This window comes from Pyrus communis, chromosome 17 (assembly GCF_963583255.1).
Source record: "Pyrus communis chromosome 17, drPyrComm1.1, whole genome shotgun sequence".
Classification (NCBI taxonomy): Eukaryota; Viridiplantae; Streptophyta; class Magnoliopsida; order Rosales; family Rosaceae; genus Pyrus; species Pyrus communis.
Window position 1 is genome coordinate 1,382,216 of NC_084819.1, and position 6,454 is coordinate 1,388,669.

At 37.6% G+C, this 6,454-nt stretch overlaps 1 long non-coding RNA gene across 1 annotated transcript; it reads right to left on the bottom strand.

Annotated features, from left to right (window-relative positions):
- Positions 1-1,374: 1,374 nt before the first annotated feature.
- Positions 1,375-2,376, bottom strand: LOC137723542 (uncharacterized). Its single transcript, XR_011066936.1, has 3 exons — positions 2,069-2,376; positions 1,868-1,929; positions 1,375-1,798 (listed from the first exon to the last, which is right to left on the bottom strand). It is a non-coding gene; the product is annotated as an uncharacterized lncRNA (long non-coding RNA).
- Between the last annotated feature and the right edge of the window lie 4,078 nt (positions 2,377-6,454).

A 6,454-nucleotide genomic window follows, 5' to 3' on the forward strand; every position in this document is an offset into this window, starting at 1 on the left:
GTTAACGACACGTGTGACCCGAAATCCTGTTAGAAAAATTATTGAGATTATATAAAGATAAGAAATCCGGAGGCTTATTCATTTAGAGACAAGTGACAATCAAAATATGTTCAAAAACCTTATTTTAATATGGTAGTTTAATTTAATTAACCATATCAATTCAATTAAAATAATAAAATATATATTAATTATGTTTGGCTTATGGCCCTTTGGCTCCCTCGGTTGGAAATGATTTTTTTGTCAAAGGACTACGTTTGGCCTATGACCCATTGGCCCCCTCGATTGGAGATGATATAAAATATGACCTGACATTGTTCATTAAAATATAATTTCTTATAGGGTTATAGGGCTAATATGACCATTTGGCCCTCCTTAGGTTAGAGATGGCCTTAAACACCTCAGCTGCTATGACAATACATCCAACGATTACAATTGTTTTAATCCTAGCCGTCTATTACAACTAAGAACAATTACAAAGTATGAACAACTTGAGCTAAGAAATCCAGAAAACCAAAATTCTTCGGCCTTCGATTCTTCATTCCATCTGCAACAATGCTTACACTTCAACAGTGATGATGTTGTCGTTGTCAGACATGGTTGAAGGCAATGGGCTGGGAAAAAATTGTAGGATCATTATGTCGTTAGACAGAGGGCTCTCATACCATGTAAAACTTAGAACACTTAGGAAATATTTCACTTGAATCACACACCATCAAACTGATGGAAGCTGTGTATTTATAATGTATAGATTACATCAGGATTACAACATGTTTTCAAAACCCTATTTACACGTTGGGTATCAACACATTTGAATTTCAAACACCATAGATAACAAACACACAGGTAACAAACATTTGAATTTAAAGAAGACCTAACAGACTTCATCTTGGATAAGGACTGATAACAAACAGGAGAGTTTGTTTTCAACTGGAAGTCTGACTTGGTCACATGTCTGTGTTATGAATGATCAGCCAAACATGATTTCGTATATTTCTTGCTTCTCTGGTGGCATTATATATACTAATAACAACAATCATTATCCTTCTGCATCTCCCAGATTTATTTCTGCATGTGTTCCTAAATCACTAGAGATATATGTTAGAGTGCATGTGCACTACTACGAAACTATTTATTAGCGTCGTTATGATAACCGACAAGAAACGTATATTAATGTCGGATTTTAAGTAAAATCCGACAGAAAATGGATGCAGTGGTGGATATAATAAGCGATTGAATTGCCAACGTCAGGAAATGAATTTTCCAACAGAAAATACTCTAAAACCGACATAAATTGTGTCGGATATAACCAACAGAGAATATATTAATAATAAATAAATAAGAGCATTTATATCGGCTAAAACCGACAGAAAATACTGAAACCAACAGAGAATTTATTAATATGAATAAATAAAAGCATTCTTGTCGAATAAAACTGACAGAAAATATATTAATAATAAAAAAAATTATAAACCACTTTCTGCATTTTCCATATTCACTGCACTTTCTGCATTTTCCATATCCCCTGCATTCACTGCATTTTCCATATTCAACCTATGTTTCAAATCCTTCATCCGACAACATGTTTGACAGGGAAGAATTTGTATGGGCACACCAAAACTGTCACGGTTACTAGAATTCAGACTAATAGATTTCCTCGTCGAAGCGAAGAGAAGGAGAAGGAAATGAAGAAACTAACATCTACAAATTTATACACAACAAAAATTTACTAACCACATATTTACATTTTATAAGCATCAGCTCCTGTATAGCCCATCGACTTCACTAGAGGAACTAACACCTACAAATTTATACACAAAAAAAATTTACTACCAATGTAAAATCACCAAGAAATAAACCCTATATTTACCTCACGATTCACGGCAAAAGTTGGGCAGTATCGACCGATCATATATGCCATTCGGTTTTCATCTGAAACCGCGAAATTGCACAAAACCCATTAAAAATTAAACAGAACCCATTAAATTTGAACAAAACCCACTAAAATTTGAACAAAACCCATTAAAATTGAGCCGAAATTGAATAAATATTTTAGACAGAGTGTACGGACAGAGTGATAAAGGCCCATCTTGCTCATGGGGACGATGTCGCCTGGCTTGTAAGCAACAGATATGCAGGGCAGCACGGAGAAAGAAATCAACAGAGGGAGCAGCATGAGTGAGAACCTCGACCCCCTTCCACTTCCCGTCATCTTGTAATTTCTATCGCTTTGACTCGATCTTCTGAAGTTGGAGACTGGAGATTATAGGTGATGCAGTCGACGGGCAGAAATGTGAAGGAATTCTTATTTCGGGTTTGACGTTTGGAGAAAAGGGGGAAGGAAGGGGGAAAAGGGAAGGCAGGAAGAGATCGAGGGGTTTTATTTTGAAAAATTTTATTACTGTTAGTTAAAACCAACAAAAATATTTTTTAAAATATAAACCAATAGAAAATTTTTACTACTGTCAGTTAGAAAAAAATGGCGGTAAAAATCCTCCTAAAATTTTAAATTCTCTCTCAAAATTTTTATTCCCCCACCTCACCCCCACCACAAAATTTTGTTACGATTTTAAAAAATAAAATAATAATTTTTTGGTTTAATAAATAAATAATATGTATTTAAATAGAATCCGTTTTTTAAAATTAAATAAATAATTGTTTCGTTTAATAGATAATAACCCATGTAAAATATGCAATAAAGAAACAAAAAAATAATTGTACAATGAAAATGTCATCACACAAACTAAATATTGTCCAATCAATACTTGAAAAACATAAATAAAAATTTAGCACAAATTACTTTTCCCACTTAAAAATTTAGGCAAATTTAACGGAGATATGCATTCTATGAAACTAGTTTCAATGATCTAATTGTCAAACTTGTTTGTAGATACTACAAGATCGCATACGTAAAAAATCACAAAAAAAAAAAAAAAAAAAACATTCAGAGATTAAGTAATGAAACAAAAGTTTTGGACGGTTATAAACGAAAAATCACAATTTAACGGTTATTTTAGCTCCAATTTTAATGATTTTTTTACAGCTACACTCCTCAATCCTATAAGAATGCAATGAATAAATTTGATCTTTAATTTAAAATATTTACACTAGTGGATACCACAAAATCTTATTTTATACTTAATGGAAGTAAAACATTAACTCTTAAGTGTTTATTTAATCTACTGTTTTGACGCGATACACATTCTACGAAACTTTTTTTCAATGATCTAACCGTCAAATTTATTTGTACACACTTTAAGATCGCATACGTAAAAAATAAAAAAAAACAAACATTCAGAGATTAGATAACAGAGCAAAAGTTTTCGACGGTTATAAACGAAAAATCATAATTTAACGGTTATTTTAGCTCTGATTTCAATTATTTTTTACAGCTACACTTCTCGTCCCTATAAGAATGCAATGAATAAATTTGATCTTCAATTTAAAATATTTACACTAATGGATACCACAAAATCTTATTTTATACTTAATGGAAGTATAACATTAACTCTTAAGTGTTTATTTAATTTACCGTTTTGACGTGATACACATTCTATGAAACTTTTTTCAATGATCTAACCGTCAAACTTGTTTGTACACACTCCAAGATTGCACACGTCAAAAATCACAAAAAACAAACGTTCAGAGATTAGATAACAGACAAAAGTTTTCGACGGTTATAAATGAAAAATCACAATTTAACGGTTATTTTAGCTCCATTTTTGATGATTTTTTACTTTGTTCGTGTCGGTTATATCCGACTGGGTCATGAGTGAAATCTTTTTTTAAACCATGTGTTTATTTATTTATTTATTTTTAATCAATATAACATTTTAAAATAATAAAATAGTGAATTTCGGTTGGTTATAACTGACACACCCCGACCGAGATCGGAGCGTGCTGGCCGTCACACGAAGGTGACGTAGCCATGTGCACGTGCGGAAGCTAATAAGGTAATAATATAAAAGTACGAATAATTAAAACTAGCATACAAGGTACTAACATAAGTGCTAGTAAGTGAGATACAAATTCAGAGCAGGTCTAAAGCAGTCCAAACAAAAACGACAACAGTAGTACGCCCGAAGGCGACCCTACAATAGGGAGTGTCTGTCAGAACGCCGGAGAACCCTCAAAGGAAACCACCGCAACGGCTAAGCAACTAGAACCTGGAGGGGCGCAAAACAAAAGTGTGAGTGGGCAAAAACAAAGCTCTTTGAAAACCATTTAGCAAAATACATTCTAACCCCTCGCCGTAAAACCTGTATACTTCCCAGAAAATAACATATGTACGTATGTATAGATATGCCCAATATGCTCAAGGGTATGCCAAACATGCTCAAGGGTATGCCAAACATGCTCAAGATATGCCATGCCAAAGCCATAATATGAATGTAAGTGCCCAGGTATAAATCATATCAACGTCATAACATCTGGCAGCCCGAGTCACCTAACGTGACCTGTACGGCTGCATCTAGAGCTCAAATCTCAACTCTATAACTGAACCTGCCCACGAGTCGGAACCACTCAAGGTGGTCTGTACGACAGGCCTGGGTGTAACATATATATACGCTCTAGTGCTACGATCACGTGAAGGCTGTGCGAATAATCGCGGGTCACCTACAAGTCGGAACCACCTAATGTGGTCTGTACGACAGGCCTATGCACCTAACTTGGATCCAAGCTGAACGTGTGGTGCGGGAAGTGAACATCACGTGAAGGACTGTGCCCTACTCTGGGCGGGAGCTCTAACACCGGGGGTGCAGGTTATGAGCTCTTTAAGTCTCTCAAACTACTGCTGAAAGTAAATATGAATACCACTTACCTGGCACTTACCTGTGCGTCCACAGCACCCAATATGCATATATATATATGTATGCCACTACTAATGCGTGCAATGATGCATAAACGATAATAATAACATGCATGGCATAAGGCAAATAACCCTTTTTAAATCAATTTCTGGGAATATAAATGTATATAGGTATATACGGAAAACAAAAGCCCACTCACTGGTATGTAGAAGGGTCGTAGCCCCCCTGTCTCGCGTGTGCACGCTCGTCCTCGGGGTACGTGTCACCTAAATGCGAAACAACTATAAAAACGTTAACTTTAAAGCACATAACTAACTTCTCGTAATAACTTCTCATACATTGCTCAAAATGGACAAATGAATATACCCACGTGCTCTACACAACCTCAGGATCACAACCATATTTTAAAAATAATTTTCCTCCGCCGCACGCGCCCCCACGCGCGGCCACGTGCCAGGCACACTGACGGTGTCAACAGACGCCGTCAGGAATATTCCGTTAAACTGACGGAATATTCCGTTAAATCTAACTGATGCCGTTAACGGCGTCAGGAATATTCCGTCAACTCTGACGGAATATTCCGTCTCCTTCTCCACTCAGTCCCCGACGCCGGCGCCATTGCCGTCGTCGGCACCGTCGCCGGAAAACCTGCAACTCATAATTTCTCACTCGTTTTTCCACCTTTTTCCACGTTTCTTGCACCAAAATCAACCCTAGAGCTAGTAGAACAAGTCCCAACAAGTTTTAAAGGCTAAAACTACGAGATTATACCTGTCCAAAAACTCCAAACTCGGCCAACTTCGAACCAGGCCTTCCCGACGTCCAAATTCGTCCAACGAGCTACTCCGACGCTCCTGGGAACCTCACAAACACAACTACGAGCTCAGAAAACCCAAAAACTTAATGTACAAACTTTGCATAAACAGTACAAAAATCGGAGCTTGTGAATTCGACGTGAAAACGTTGAGGTTCCTACCTGAAAATGATATATTCGTGCTCCCCTCGACCTCACGATCACGACTGCACCCTTGGTTTCCTCGATCTGCTACGGTATAATGGTCCTTGGTGTGTGTCCGTACGTTTACAGTGGAAGTGGGAGCTCGGGGGAGAGAGAGAGAGGCACGGGAGAGAGAGACAGAGGGAAAGGGAAGGACAGAGAGTGTGCAGGTGTGTGTGTGTGTGGCCCAACACATGCCACAACACACAAAACAACTCCACAACGTGACAAAAACACACTAGGGGCAAAATTGTAATTTCACGCGTACGTTTTTAATAATCCCGGGACGGGATGTCACAACCTTCCCACCTTAAAAGAATTTCGTCCCGAAATTCAAAACAACAAGCAGCAGCCCCTAGTGGCCAAAGAACAAACGAGGATACAAATCCCTCATCTGGTCTTCTGTCTCCCACGTAGCTTCCTCAACTGAATGGTTCCTCCACAAAACCTTCACCAAATTTACCGTCTTGTTCCTCATGACCTTCTCTTTCCAATCAATGATCGTCACCGGTTCCTCGTCATACGTCAAGTCTGGATTAATCTCTAACGGTTGAGGAGGTATCACGTGAGATGGATCAGCAACATAGTGTCGGAGCATAGACACGTGAAAAACATTATGCACTCTAGCCAACTCCGGAGGCAACTCCAA